This window comes from Pinus tabuliformis, chromosome 6 (genome assembly GCF_031772625.1).
Source record: "Pinus tabuliformis cultivar Carrire ecotype Pingquan chromosome 6, CPIR1, whole genome shotgun sequence".
Lineage (NCBI taxonomy): Eukaryota > Viridiplantae > Streptophyta > Pinopsida > Pinales > Pinaceae > Pinus > Pinus tabuliformis.
This window is the reverse complement of record NC_142292.1, coordinates 2,065,132,236-2,065,148,822: the sequence shown is the minus strand read 5'-3', so window position 1 is coordinate 2,065,148,822 and position 16,587 is coordinate 2,065,132,236. Positions and strand designations below refer to the sequence as shown.

The 16,587-nt window shown below is 35.3% G+C and overlaps 1 pseudogene; it reads left to right on the top strand.

Moving 5' to 3' along the window:
* The first annotated feature begins 4,707 nt into the window (after positions 1 to 4,707).
* The window catches only part of LOC149267507 (ribulose bisphosphate carboxylase/oxygenase activase 2, chloroplastic-like), an 84,338-nt pseudogene continuing 72,458 nt past the window's right edge, over positions 4,708 to 16,587 (top strand).

Sequence of the window (16,587 nt, the reverse complement as noted above, 5' to 3'; positions counted from 1 at the left end):
TGTGTAATTTTTTTACAAAAGGGAACGTATTAAGTGTTGCTTATAAAATATTTCTCCTATACTAACTTTTGTGCACTCAGAAACATGTCCAAAACCATGGTTTATGGACATACAAACATTCAAGTTAAGATCTTGACACCTCCCAATGGACCTCATCATCATCAAATGAGAAAGATAGTGTCAGTGCTATATCAATGATATATGGCTCTGGGACATATGGTTTTAATATAAGAAGTCTATGGATATGATGCATTTCCTAAGTTTAAGTCAACATCCCTAAAAGGTGAGTTGGCTTCTCATTCTAAACATGAGTGCTTCAATAGAAAATCCACTTGGAGGCTTGCAAATGATCATCTACAAAAGGCACATACTACCTGTTTAGAAGAGAAAGTGCGAAATTTGAGTTTATTAAAATAAAAATTATTGAGGAAGCTATGATGTCGGGTAGCCTTTTAGGCCAAGGTGGAAAGATTGAGAGCGCATTTAATGCCCAATTATACACACATTGAGCTGCTGCCACTTTCCTTAAACAATAATTTTACCAATCTTTTTAATGTAGAAATAAGGGTCTTATTCGACTGAGATACACTAATCTTTAGTGGTTATACAAGACATAACATTAAGTGAAATTTTGAGAAATTTGATCATAAAATAATCATGTCTCTCCCTCTCTTCCTTCTTCATCATGATGGAGATTTAACGCATATTTATAAAAATGAATGCCCACTTCGCTTGTTCTAAAGCCTCAAACCACCGAAAGGATCTTCACATTGTCGAAAAAAATATGTGGAGACAATGGTTTATGTGAAATATATTATACTTTATTCTCAGCTTGAAAGGTCATAGATATGGTACACATGTTGTTGTTCAAAGCTAATTCTACATTTGGCGTCAATGCTTGGTCCAAGGCCCACAAACCATCATGCGATCATGTTATTGTTGAATGAATTTAGAAATGTGAGGGTGTTGTAGAAATATTTACACTGAAGGTGTTCCTATGATGGGTTTGCCTGAGCATTTTCAACAAATAGTAGAGGCTTAATTTCTTCCTCCACTATCCAACAATTTTTGAACACGTGGCAAAACACAACAACTAGAAAGTTTGGTGAAAACACAAAAATTAGAAATTACATCCAAAAAGATTCATTGCATATTTTGGAAATTACATCATGAGTAATACCTAAGAATACTAAATAAAACCAAGAAAAGTAAAACATCAAACTAGAAACTTTACTCTTGTATAGTGCACATGCATATACACATGCTTTTTCCATAGAGTGACGCTTTAATAAAGCTTTACCGTATGACTCTTGATTTTTGATATCCAAACAAAGCCAATTAAAAGTTTAATATTTTTTAATATTTAAAATATAAGTTACACAAAATTGAGATGAAGACACTCTAACAAAATATTGTATTCCAATGAACTTGTTATCACCGGGTTGGAGCAGGTTGACACAGCCCAACCTGCTCCAGCTCGGTGGCCCATTGATAACAAAACCAATTAACATTAAGAATTTGCAGGTCTTTAAATGATAAATAGAAAAAAATTATATATACATTAAGAAATAAAAGGAAAAATAAGTGTCACGACTCTTGATTTTTGATATCCAAACAAACCCAATTAAGATTTTAATATTTTTTTAATATTTAAAATATAAGTTACACGAAATTGAGATGAAGACACTTTAACAAAATATTGTATTCCAATGAGCCAATTAACAATAAGAAGTTACAAGTCTTTAATCCACCCCAAAATAATATTTCCTATTCCAAACCCACCAACCAGGCCTTCCATTTACAATAATTAAAAGTCTTCTTCCCCAAAGGACAAATTTCAGACTAAGCCCAAATTCAAGGGCCTAGCTTCAGTATTTTGCATGATCCAATTCACAACTTAAAGTACGCAGAGTGACCAAATGGAAGTTGATTGTTAGATGATCCAAGATACATAATTCATAGTTCACAAAGTTAGGATAGAATAATGTCGTATCTTAAGCTCCAATTTAGGAGTAGAGTTAGTATATTGGTTAGAATTGCATTTATTGTAAATAGACACTTGTTAATTTAATAAGTAGTCCATAACTAGAATAGGTTAGGAAATTAAGCTTATATATAGCTCATTCCCCTGATTGCGAGAGTGTTGGAGTGTGTGTGTAAACTCTTGCAAAATTATTACGTAATTTCTTTTCTTGATTAATAAAATTGTGTGTATGAGGACACTTATTCCATTATTGTGGTATCAGAGCTTCAATAATTCAGCTAATGTGAGGAGGAGATTCTAGGTCTATAAGTTCTTGGAAAATTCCATTGAATTGATCAACAAATGATTGGTATGAAAATTGTCCAGTTTTTTGTTTAAAAGGAACATAAATTTTATTATTGATTTTAGATTTTTTAATCTGAAAATCATTTTTTTTATTATTATCAAAATTTGCTTCTATATCTTGAATTTATGTTATCTACTCTGCTTCAACGCGATGTTTGGCCATGATAAGCACATCCTCCATAATTAGATCTAGCCCACTTTCAACCGCTGTATCCCATGATTGCCTTAGGTAATCCTCATTCTCAAACTATTGTCTTTTCTTTTTCTAGCTCTCGGCCTAGCGATTCTGGTTCTTGAAATAGACCCAATTTGTTTTCTTCGTAGTTCCATTCCTGGATCTCACAACAATCGGAGTCCATCTGTCCTTAGAAAATGAGAATCTCATCTAGTCCTCTGAGACAACAACATATTCTCTTTTGCCAAGCCCTCTGCTGGAATAAGGGTTCGACTTCTTCACATGTTTCTAATAGAACCTCAGCCTTGGTAATGCCACATTTTCTTTTGCTTCACCTCCCACTGAAATCTTTCCACAATGAATGAATTGCGTTCAATAGAAGGCAATGAGAGGTTGAAGCAATCAAAACCCCTTTGAAAAACGAACAACAACCCAACCTATTTTTAGCAACAACAATCACTATTTCAAACCCGCGTCGGACAGAAATTACATTGCCTCAGGATTGCGGATGTAGGTACCTTAAGAAATGGCTGGATGTGATGTTTTTAGCAATGACAATCACTATTTCAGACCTACGTTGGATGGAAATTACATTGCCTCAGGATTGCAGATGTGGGTACCTTAAGAAACGGTTCGATGTGATGGGCGCGTGGTGTTCTTGGTTTATTTTTATGCATGTTTATGTATATGCATGTGGATTTTGAAGGAACAACCAAGCAGTCCAGAGTGGTGTGAACCGGATTCGTCTTGGTGGAAAGAAGGCCCAACGTTTCTTTTTTATAGCAAGGAGATTTCGCTGTCTGCGGTAATATTGAATAAATAAGTATTGTGTTGCGAGAGAATTGAAGATGGTGTCAGGGACTGAAACAACGGAAGACGTGCTTTAGGTGGACGCAAGAAGGTTGTGGAACACCAAAGTGAAAGACAACCACAATTAGGGAGAAAAATTGTTCTTTCGTGCTTCAAGTGGACGCAAGGAAGTTGTGGAACACCACAGTGAAAGACAACCACAATTAGAGAGCATAATTTTTTAGAACAATGGATGGCATGAACCCAGCTTCAAACTTGAACGATTTGAAATAAGGTTTGTGCTTTTGTGGAAGTAATAAGTGAATTTTAAATTGTTAAACTTTGTAATATTTGTAATAAGGAGGAATTTTTATTTGGAGAGATAAGGAATTTATTAGTAATTCTTGGAGTAATAAGGAGGTTTTATCTTTTGTAATTTTGTAATTTTGTAATTTTTTATTTTTATTTATTTATTTATTTATTTATTTTTATTTTTTTTAAATTTTGGAGAGATAGAGTGACATTGTAACTCAAAGTAATTTTTTTACTTTGAAGGGGGTTAAAGTACATTTTGCATAAAACTTTGCAAGGGAATGTAGATTAGTCAAAATTTTGAAAGACTGTAAATTTTTTAAGAGAAATTGACTAGAGCCAAGTGCAAAACCTAGTCATTTTTCTCCCCCAACAACTATACGAGGGTCAAGGTCAAGCCCTGATAGATTGTTTTTGTGTGGCGTGTTTCGTGTGACGTGTTGCTCATCTTTTTCTTATGCTTGATTCTTTTTGGTGCAAATCTTCAAAACTACAATGTCGAAGTTAATTAATCCGTTCTATGATTCTAATAAGCTTGAAGGGGTAAAATCATACAAGACATGGAAACGTCTCATTGAAAGCACTTTAATATATAACGAACTATGGCAAGACATATGTGATGGAGACATTAAGCCTAATAAACCCACAGATGTAACTTCACTTGCAAAATGGGAAGTTAAAAATGTCAAGGCACTAGCTCTTATAAAGTCTTCAGTTCTTGATGAGATGTATATTCATATTGAAAACACCTTAGATGCATGGTCTGCTTTGCGTACTTTCAAAGATCTATTTGATACACAACCTTAATAAAAAAGGTTGATCTACAACTTAATTTGCTTCAAAAAACTAACTAAAGGAGGAGATGTCCTTGAGTATATCTCCAGGCTTAAAAATATTAAGAAAGAAATAGTAAAGCTGGATTTCCAACAGTAGATGACAGTTTCATGGCCACAATTCTAATTTTTGGATTGCCTTCTTCTTACACGCATTTTTTTGGAAACTCTACAAGTGACCGAAAAGTTAGATAAATTAAAATTTGATGAGCTAAGTGAGATGTTGGCTCAACGCGACAAAACTTTTGGGAAGAAGAAACAATGGGAAGATGTCTTCTTCACAAAGGCCAACACAAGTAAATCATCAACTGACAATTCTAGAGACAGAGGAAGAGGACATTTCAATCAATATCCAGCAGCACATAGTGGGCAAGGTCGTGGAGGAAGCCAAAGTAGAGGAAACTTTCAAGGAAGAGGAAACAATCAAGGCAGAGGAAACTTTCAAAATAGAGGCAACTTCCAAGGCAGAGGAAACAATCAAGGAAGAGGTCAAAGTCAAGGCAGAGGGAAAACTCAAAGCAGAGGCAGAGGACAATATCAAGGAAGAGGCAGAGACTTTAATCAAATTTCCTATAGAAGATGTAATAGAGTGGGCCATTTTGCAGAATATTGTAGAACTTCCATTAATAAAATTCCAAAGTTCCATCAAAATACAACTCAATTTGCCACTGATCAAGATAATGATGGTTCAAAATATGTCTTCACATCAAGTCAAAGATCAGAATCAACAGCATTAGTTTCCACTTTTCTTAAAAGTGATTATGAAGATCCATGGATTTTATAGGAGCAACTCAACACATGACTTTTCGACAAGACTTCTTTTGGAACTTCCAACCATGCCACCTTAGTTCAATCTTTCTTGTTGATGATACAAAACATACTCCTTATGGAAAAGGTGTCGTTAAATTTTATCTTCCTGACATTAGAGAAAGATTGATTTCAAATGTATGGTATGTACCCAACTTTAAAAAGAATTTGTTGTCTTTAGTCTCGATCCGACAAGTTGGACATCAAGTGGTTTTGGAGGATGGCCTAGTTAAAATTAATTCAATCAAACAGAACATGAAAACAATGATGACAGGATATGAAGATGGAAAATTGTTAAGAATGAAAGGAACAATTATTCCAAGGAATTCTGACTTTGTAGGGGCAGCAAGCACAAACATTTCACCTATCAGATTATGGCATGTGAGATATGGACATCTAAACTTTGATAGTCTCTCTCAACTGCAAAAACAAGGAATGGTTAAAGGAATTCATACTTTCAAGAAAGAAAATGCAAGATGTGAAGCTTGCATTTATGGAAAACAAAGTCGAGAGACTTTCCCGACAAGTTCATGGCAAGAAAATAGGTGTTTGCAATTAGTACATAGTGACATTTGTGGACCCTTGCAAGCTTCTCTAGGAGGTTGCAAATATTTCTTACTCTTTATTGATGATTTCAGCAGAATGACATGGGTTTACTTCTTGAAGCATAAGTTAGAGGCATTTGAAAAGTTTAAAACTTTTCGTCAACTTGTTGAAAATGAAGTTAAAGAAAAGATTGGCACTCTTAGAATTGACAATGGAGAAGAATTCACTTCAAATGAATTCCAAAGTTATTGCATAGACAATGGGATCAAACAACATCTTACAAATGTTTACACTCCACAACAAAATGGAGTAGTAGAAAGAATGAACCACACTTTGTTAGGAATGGTGAGATCTATGTTAACTTTTAAAAAGTTAAGTCCTATTTATTGGGCAGAAGCAATCCATACAGTGGTTTACTTAAGGAACAAGACTCCCACTACTTCTTTGTATGGAATCACACCTTATGAAGCATGATTTGGTTTCACACCTAAAGTTAAACAACTTAGAGTTTTTGGTTATGTGTGTTATGCCTTAGTTCCAAAAGAAAAACAAACTAAGCTTGACTCGTGAAGTTTGAAATGCGCAATGATTGGATATTCGGATGAGAAGAAAGGGTACATGCTTCTGTCAAATGGGAAATTTATTGTCAGCAGAGATGTAATCTTTGATGAAACTGAGAGTAAGAGTGCTAAAGAAATAGAACATCTTCTTTAAAAATTGGAAACAAAAGGAGATAAAAGGAAAGGAAGCATTCAAAGTCAACCAAGTTCACAAAATTGGTATGAACTTGATTTTTCTTCCTCTGAAGATGATTCATCCAGTCCATCTACTTCACGAACACAGTCTGGGTCTTTTAGTAGTTCATAAGAATCTCCTAGTAGCAGTAGTTCTTCTGACAATGATTCTTCGCCCCCAGAATTTGCAGTTGATCAACGTAATTCTGTTTACATTAATCCTCTTTATAATGATGGTGACTTTTCAGAATCTCAAACAAATGAACATCAATTGCCAAAATGGGTTGTTCAACTTTTGAAAGATGGAAGGACTGATAAGAAAAATAAAACAGGACCAAGGGGGTCAACAAGGAATGAAGGAAATTTTGCCTTGACCACGAATGATTTTACTGAACCCTCCACGTACAAAGAGGCAATAAAATATAAAGAATGGAAATAAGATATGGTTGAAGAATATAAGGCAGTTCAAGACAACAACACTTGGAAACTTGTTGATTGTCCTCAAAGTGTTAAACCCATCGGATGAAAATGGGTTTACAAAATTAAGTACAACCAAAATGGAGAAATCGACAAGTACAAAGCTAGACTTGTGGCTAAGGGTTTTGCGCAGCAGGAAGGCATTGATTATGAGGAAACTTTTTCTCCTATAGCAAAATGGAACACCATCTGCTTAACACTCGCATTAGCAGCACAAAAAGGATGGAAAGTTCATCAGATGGATGTAAAGAGTGCTTTCCTCAACGGAGATTTACAAGAAGATGTATATATGACACAACTGCCAGGTTTTGAAATTGAAGGGCAAGAACATAAAGTTTGTAAACTGATTAAGGCTTTATATGGGTTAAAACAAGCTCCACGAGCTTGGTATGCCAAAATGGACGAATACCTTCAGAAAGTTGGCTTTCAACGAAGTGAATCTAATGATACTTTATATGTACGTCAACAGGGTAAAAATCTGGTGATTCTTGTTATGTATGTAGATGATTTGATCATTATTGGAAACAATGATGATCATATTGTACAGGTGAAAAAGGAGTTACATGCAAGATTTAAGATGACAGATTTGGGACTACTTCACTACTATCTTGGAGTTGAAGTATTCCAACGTCCACATCATATTTTCATTTCTCAGAGTAAGTATGCAGCAGAAGTTCTTCAGCGATTTGGAATGCAGGATTGCAAGCCCGTTCTTACCCCCATGGAACAAAACTTGAAACTTTCAAAATTTGAAGGGGGGAAAGGTGGACAACACTACTTATAGACAGTTGATTGGCAACCTGATTTATCTGACAACCACTCGACCAGATCTATCTTATGCAGTTAGTATTCTTTCACGCTTTATGCAGGAACCACGAGACAACCACTGGAATGCAGCCAAAAGGGTTCTACAATATATCCAAGGAACAAAAGATTTTGGTCTTCTTTACAAAAAGACTAAAAACTTTGTACTTGGCGGATTTTCAAATGCCGACTTTGCTGGCAGTATTGATGATCGAGCATCAACCTCCGGTTATTTAATGAACATGGGGTCAGCTGCAGTATCTTGGAGTTGCAAGAAACAAGCTACAGTGGCCACTTCTTCAGCCGAAGTAGAATACATATCAACATGGGAAGCAGCATGTGAAATTGTTTGGTTGTGTAGAGTTTTGCAGGATTTGGGCATTCCTCAAGCAGAAGCTACATCATTATTCATCGACAGTCAGTCAACCATAAAGCTTGCCAAGAATCCAGTTTTTCATTCCAAAAAAACACATGCGGACACCAAGTAACATCACATCAGATCTCTCATTGCCAAGGACGTCATCAAGCCAGTTTATTGTCCTTTAGAAGATCAGGTCTCTGATATTTTCACAAAACCACTTGGTGGGATCAAATGTACTAAGTTCAGAGATGAACTTGGTATCTGTTGTAATGTATCTTTGGATCATAGGGGGGTAATGTTAGATGATCCAAGACACATAATTCATAGTTCACAAAGTTAGGATAGAATATTTATTTATTTAGAATATTTAAATAAACATTGGAGACACTTAGAAATAGAATATTGTTGTAAAAGATATGACATCTAAAATAATGTTGTATCTTAAGCTCTAATTTAGGAGTAGAGTTAGTAGATTGGTTAGAATTGCATTTATTGTAAATGGACACTCGTTAATTTAATAAGTAGTCCATAACTAGAATAGGTTAGGAAATTAAGCTTATATATAGTTCATTCTCTTGATTGCAAGAGTGTTGGAGTGTGTGTGTAAACTCTTGCAAAATTATTATGTAATTTATTTTCTTGATTAATAAAATTGTGTATCTAAGGACACTTCTGCCATTATTGACCTCAAAGTCAAAGCTTTAGTTCAATATTGCACAGATTTTGTAGTATACACGGTGTCTAGATGCATACTAACCCCAAAATCAAGGTCTTAATTCAACTATTTTGCAGAGCCCATTTTACAACAAGTATCCACAATGGGCACTGCTAGATGCAACAAGCATCTTAGAACTCATATGTTTTTCATACATAACTAAAATTAAAATTACCCAAATGCAAATATACAAAAATCATGAAGATTTGTAAGTTCTTAAACAAGAGAGCACCCAAAACCAACCAATTTTGTTCAGATTTATGCTATTTTACTTACTCTAATCTATAATTTACCTTAATTTTACTTGTCATCCACCATAATGATATGTAGTATATTAATTTGAAGATGATGGCTCACTCACAATCTCTTTGATTGATAAAGTAATGATCCGAAAACATACACGAGCCGCTGGGAGGACCACGACATCATTGGGGCATTGGAGACGGGAATCGCGTCATAGATTCGGGAATTGACGAGGATTTTTTCTGGATGCCAATCAACAATGAAGTATTAAACTAATTGGACAGTTTATCTTGGAAATTATGGGGTATAGGCAGTTTTAAATGCAATCTGCCACTAGCATTTGTGACCATATGCAGCTTGCTCTGGCGTGCACTTATAGGAAGAGGGATCTGTTCTCTCTACTTCCATTTTCCTTTGCGATTCTCGGTGCCCAATTTGCTTCATTGTGTGGGGTGTTTTCGAGCATATCAACAGGAAGCATGGGTGATATTTTAGAAATTAGGAATGAAGATGTTGTTGCTCCCAAGTTTCCAATATCGGGGAAGAGGAATGTGTTAGTAATGAGTGTGCTTCCTTATGTGAACAATGTTCTACACCTTGGAAATATGATATGAAATGCAACTTGCTTTGGCCTCGTCTCAACTCAGTTGTAGATACACCAGAACCCACGCCACATGCCTATGGAGTCGTCGTCGTCTTCCTTATCTATTGTAGTCGTCGAGGTTCCCGGTATGGTGAGAGTCTACGAAGACAACAGTTAAATGCTTGGTCCTCCTAGGTACAATTCCCCCTTCTTCACTAGTGATTGGCATAATTACGGCTTCTTTTTCCATTGTTCTTTGTCTCGAAGACCATGGCGGGGAAATTTCTTCTCTGACGCAACAGTTCTTTTTTTACTGCGAAACAACTCCACCCATAAAACTTCTAATCAAAATTTTTGTTTCCCTCAACTCCCAGGCAGTTTCAGACTTTCAGTGTCCAGTCCCACAAAATATATTGCAGGATTTTTATCGTGCCACAAAACTTTTGATCCCATCAATTGAATTTCCATTTGAATTAGTAGAATAATAAAGCCAAGGTTAGGATTGACTAGGAATTATCATTTCTTGTTTCATTTTCACAGAATTACTCAGTGCAAACAAATACCAGCCATGGTGGATTAGAAATTACAACTGTAACAATGAACTTCATGCTCTTAAACCATGGGGCAAATTTTATTGATGTCAAATGCACGTGAATGGTACTGTGCATCTTGTAATAAGTCAATACATATGCATGTGTTAGCTGGGTAATGAAAATGGAGTAACTATATGTCTTCCAGTAGATCTAGGCCTTAAACATGGGCTAACCATTAAATTCTTTATTTCCTATTCATACAAGAATATTATATTGAACTTCAATTAACTTGTCGCTTATCTTCGAAAAATGTATATTAATTTTCTTAAAGTTCCAGAAGATTAGTAGTTGCCCTTTTAATAGTTTCAAAAACCTTTTAATAATAATAAAAAAACAACAACAAATTTGCAGACTATTTCCCTATCTCCATTAAACTAAACTAAACAAATTTGTCAACTATTTCTATCTAACACCAAATGTTTTGCTAACAAATTTCTTACTAGATTTGAAACTTGGAGAGAAGTCAAACATCTCCATTTTAAAATGGAACCAAAAAACCTATTGAATGGAAGACATATCAGTGGAATTTGGAAGCATAGGAAATTGGTGAATGGATGTTGGAATGATATAGGGTGGGCAAATATTTTGACATAAATTGGAAAAGCAAGATTAGAGCAGCCAAACCCATTGTGCGGCCTGTGGATTTGTTAGTATTATCGATCTTTATATAATATTTACTTTATTAGAAATAAAAAAATTTAATGTTTAGTGATTTCGATTTTCAAAATAATCGAATTCCAAATCTGTTATTCCTTTAGTATACTTTTGCACCTTTAGTAGCAATTGCTAATAGCTAATTTCAATGTGACTACCAGTGTGAGTGGAATTCAGAATTGTCCACATTTAACAGTATTAACTCTTTCAATTATTTTGCATAGTATTCTGGTTTCATTCTTTACGTTCTTCATACTCAGAATTTGTTGTTGTATATCTTTATTTTCTTTTATGAGCTTTCTGGTTTTTACTTAATTTTGTATATATATACTTACCTTAAATGTGAATGTGAAGTTGTAGTGCATGTACATATAATTTTTTTGTTTTATATATATGAGTCACTCTTTTGTTATATCCCTTTCCATGTCGACTTGAATAAGACTGTTAGCGGCATATTTAAAAAATCTAGATACTTTGCCCTTGTTCACACATACTTTGCCCTTGTTCTTCATACTTTGCCCTTGTTCACACATATGTGGTCCTTTATTTGGTTGGAAGGCATTTTGTATTTTAATGTATATTGAGTGACTTTATTAAATAATATTTCTTATTTAATACTAACCCCCTTTTTTATATAATTTGTTCAAGTTTTAATAGTTACCTTTGATTTATTTCTTAGGTTTTAACTTTATGTTTTGTATATATATTCGTTTAACTTTTTTATTTTTATTTTTATTATTGCAATTAAAATAAAATTATATATAAAAAAGACCAACATAAAGCTATTTACTCGTAATGTATTTATTAACATTTTGATATTTTGAACTTTGTTTTGCCTCTTCCCACTAAGTTTTACTTTCATGTACATATTTTATTTGTTAATCCTATTTTACTCTACATTTATATTTGTATATTTTTTAACCTTTTATTGTATTTTACATAAAACAAAAGAATTACAGAAATTATATAATATATAAATGAAAAAACAAGAACTTAAGCAATACAAGAATGAAACTATCACTCATAATCATTTTTAGACACTTAATTAATTATAAAGAGGGTTATTTGGTTTTTTAGTGTAAATATTAGGATATTAGTTATATTCTTGTATCATCCTTCTCCCTTTTGTCTAGATTGTTGGCAACATGATTGTTGCTAGTGAGCCACGATCTCCCTGACGAGGAAAAGTGGATCGAATTGCACCAGTATTGGTGTGGACTCACTCTTACTTGTGCAACTTGAAACAATTAGTGCTCTTGACACTTCTCGCAAGCCACTGAGAAGTTCAAGGTGTTGGTGTCTACAGCGACCCATTTAAAAACATCAATAATTTATTATACTTCAACCCCTTCCTTGTGCCACCATGAGAATTGTAGTATTGTAATGTGTTTTGTTCATCATTTTCTTGACCTCACACATTAGGGGACATATGTTACAACCTTATTTGTCATCTTGAGACTTACCCACTTAGTTACTAGACTGAGACACTAGTTTCATACCTTGGGAAACCAAAAATAGCACCTTCATCACTCCTTGCACACTCGCAAGGAGTGACACGTCACTTTTTATTATCCTAGAAAGAGTGACAATCTGAATAGAGAAATATGACCCTTTTTTTTTTGTTGTGGTTCACGGACACCTTGGTCAACGGGTGGTCGCTACATCCACGGAAAAATCTGGGCTGATCAACCCCGAAGGGAATCTAGCCCCACGGCCCACTAGCAAGGCCTAACCCCAAGGGCTTTGGGCAGAATGGACCCTGTGACCTCCCGAACGACGAGGCACTGATTTTGACCAACTGAGCTAACCCTTGGGGCTAGAGAAATATGACCTATATAGGCTTATTGACTTATTAATTCGCAAGGAGATCACTTTGAGAATGATTGAATTGCCTAGGAATTTATGCAAGACTCTAAATTCTTTAGGTCCTAAGCATCTAGATTCATCGTCTCCTCTTCTCATCAATTCTATATAATGAAACCATTCCCAAGGGAGAAGGAGGGAGAATATATATGTAACTAAATGTTGATGAAATTCTCTAGGGGTGGCAAGAGGAGGAGGCGTTATATTGCCCCAATGAAACAATATAATTGACTTTCTCATGGGGTTTAGGATATAGATCAAAATAACCATGCTGAAGCATACACCCTTCTTTAAAGATTGATTGTTTCCAAGGAAAGACAAATATCTAATCTCTTGGTCAATGGGGATTCATAGCTTATTATTCACAACTTAGTTAAGGAGAATCTTCCAAAAGATTTGGGCTTAGAGGCAATCCTTAAGAATATTTGGAGGGTACTAAAACATTAATTTTTTATGAGTTTCATCATATATTAAGATAGCATAATTCTCTTTCAAACTCCGTAGCTAAAGTTGGTACTAGATTAGCAAAAGGAACACTCAAAATTATTGAAATCCAAGTTTTAATGCCCCTTCCATAGTTTGATGGGAAAACCTATCATGGGTTGGGAGTGCCAAATGGAACTCAAAGAGGGGGGTTGGCCATGAAATCGTCTTTATGATTCAAGTTGGACTTCAGGGAAGCGATAACCCTTTGGCTTGGAGCATATTATAAATTTGAGATGTACCATCCAAAGATGGGTTTCGATTCTTCCTTAATTCTATTGGTGAGTGAGATTGTGACAAAGTGCAGAAGAAGTGAGATCTTGGAGATACTTTGATACCTTAGAAAAGAAAATGGAAGGATGAGTTTTAAGGGCAAAATGAATTAAGTTTTATGACTTAATGTGGGATGATTACTCTTGCGTGAAGGCACTCTTGGTGATGCAATTCACATGATGTTGGTTGATCATCATGAGGGTACTTGTAATTAGGCAAGCAAGCAGATTTAGATGCAAAATCCTTAAATTTTAAAGGGCAATGAGTTGGTTGATGGTACTTTTTTCTTGAAGTTGGTAGTCAGATAGGAAGGTGTAAGGAAAGGTGCAAGAGAACCTTAATTTCCTTGAATATGGTGGTGGCGAGCATCGTGATCCTTCGCATTAGTAATTCCATTAGATGGTAAATTGATCTATAAACTGCGTGGATAATCCACTGGATAGTTCATCACAACAGATATGATAATATTATATTAAAAAATATGAGATTCTACATTAATACAATTTTATTAAACTTTAAGATCTGTAGATTCAACACGGTGAAATCAGGTATAATCTCCTCCAAGAACAACAAAATCAACAAGATTGGAGTCTATGGAAGGCAACCTGGAAAACAAAATGTCTTCCCAAAATCCAAATTTTTCATTTGGACTCTACTTAAAGGTAAAATTCTAACCTCTAAAAAAAATTTTAAAAAAAGGAATACAAGGGCCTTCTAGGTGTGTTATGTGCCAAATGGAGGAAGAAACAATCCAACACCTTTTCATGAATTATAGGGTGGCTAGAGAATGCTGGACCCAGATAACAAGTCCACTGGAAATAAATATAAATTTCTCAAATCAGCCATCAGCACTTCATAAAAATTGGGAGAAAAGCTACCCGTATACAAAGAGAAACAAGGCCACAATAAGCAGGATCTGGAATTGCCTCTCCTCAATTCTGTGCTAGCAGATTTGGTTAGCCAGAAACAAATGTATATTCAAAGAACAAAAACCAAGTATAGGTAAGATTCTTTCAAAAACATGGAGCCTAGTATCAGAGATAATAGGCACTAATGGAATATCAAATATGAATCAGAGCAGCCTATAGCAAGAAAAACAAATTGGTATATGATGCCAGGGTTACCCCCGCTTACACCCACAGTATGCATGTAAAATGCATAAACACACTTGTCCCAGGTATTTAACTCACCAAGGAGTCAAATCTTCAACCATCAATGGTAATAATTTATAGACTAACCAACATAGTCTAACCCTTAGGCAATATCCACTTATCGGGACCTCAATCAACCCTCAAACCTTCACATAAGACTTTATTAAAGCCTTTCATCTATGACTTCCTATCGGGACTTTTAAAACCCTTCATAACCTTTATAAAACCTTCGCTAACCCTTTAGCCGCACATATATAACCTTTTCCTCTTTAAACCTTGGTTACATATATTTTAACGCATAACCCTTCTATCGGCACTATTTTCTTAATAAACCATTTACAAAGGAAATATACACACACTATACCTTTTCCACCTTGGTACGACCTTGACACATTTACCGAGGTTTACTTTTTCGCTTATCGCAATCGCTATAGTTCGCGGGCCACATTAACATGTGGTTCACCATCTCCTCCGATATGCGATTAACCTTCGGAACTCAAAACATATTAACTGCGCCATATAACCCCATCGGTTCTGATCAAGCAAACTTGCACGACACTTGTCGACCATTGATATGGACTTAAAGGATTGGACGGTTCATGATGATTTCGGATAGCCAACAAGTATGGGGTTTAATCGCCCGATAAAGCGGTTTCCCCTCTCCACTTCTCTGCTACGTGTCGCGTTATGAATGGAATCGGAGTCAAACGGAAGAATACCGCTTGCGGTCTTTCTTCTGCCCGAAATCCACTTTCCTGCCTTTGCAAACTTCTCTTCGCCGATTATCCTCCGCGCTCCTTCAGCATTCGATGACCGTCGATCTATGAGATTGATGGTTCTCATTCCTTGTTGCCTGTGTCGTTGATCTATAAGATCCAACGGTACTTATGCTTCGACGACTCACTTCTTCCTTCATCCTTTCCTTTATGGTTTTCGCTGTTTCTTCAGCGTTTCCTCTGTGGTTCAGGTTTCTTCAAAGGGTTTCATTCTTCCGCTTCCACTGCTCAACTTCTCTGAGCTTAACTCCTCTGCGAATTCTCACTTCGCTACTTCTCTCCAGAGCTTCACTCTGTTTCTTCAATTGGATTCTAAGACCCGTGATGATTCCTCTGAATCATTCTCTCCTCTGCGTATCTACAGAACTCTGCCTGCAACCTTCTGTTACAGAACCTACGAATTCACAACTTACATGTAATTCATTCATTAAATACTCATTCCCCACAATTACACAGTTAGGAATAAACCTCTGCATATATAAGTATAAACAAATGATTACATTCGAGACTCTTTGTCTCTCACAAGTCTAATCTTCAGTATTAGTGGCTTCCTCCCTTTCACTCTACCCATAGGCTTACATTTATACCAGAAAGGATTTTTTGAACTAATTTTGGTTCCAATCCTAAATCTACTGAACTGACTCCTAAATCCTCTATGTCCACTTCTAACTTCATTTAATTCCTAAGAACTCTCTCTAGCTCCTCGAATCATGAAACTACCTTTAAGAGTTATAATTGACTTCTAACTCTCTTGTCATTATTAACCACTCATGTTCTCTTTTATTCGAGAGCATTTACAAACATCCTCACATTATCTAATTAATTCTTATCCTACTCACTCAAAAGCCTAAATGTTACATTAATTCATCACTTAGGAATCCAACTTCCTTAAAATACATGACCCCCTATGTCTACTAAAATACAATGATTTTCTCTTGGGTTGAATGCTCCTGCATCAGTATAGCAAAGGAATATTAGGAAAAAAAATAGAAGCTACAGCAAAAAATAAAAAAGCTTCCACAGCCAAGAGCTGGAAATCAAGATTGGATAACAAAGAATTTGAAGAATGGATGAAAAACAAAAAAG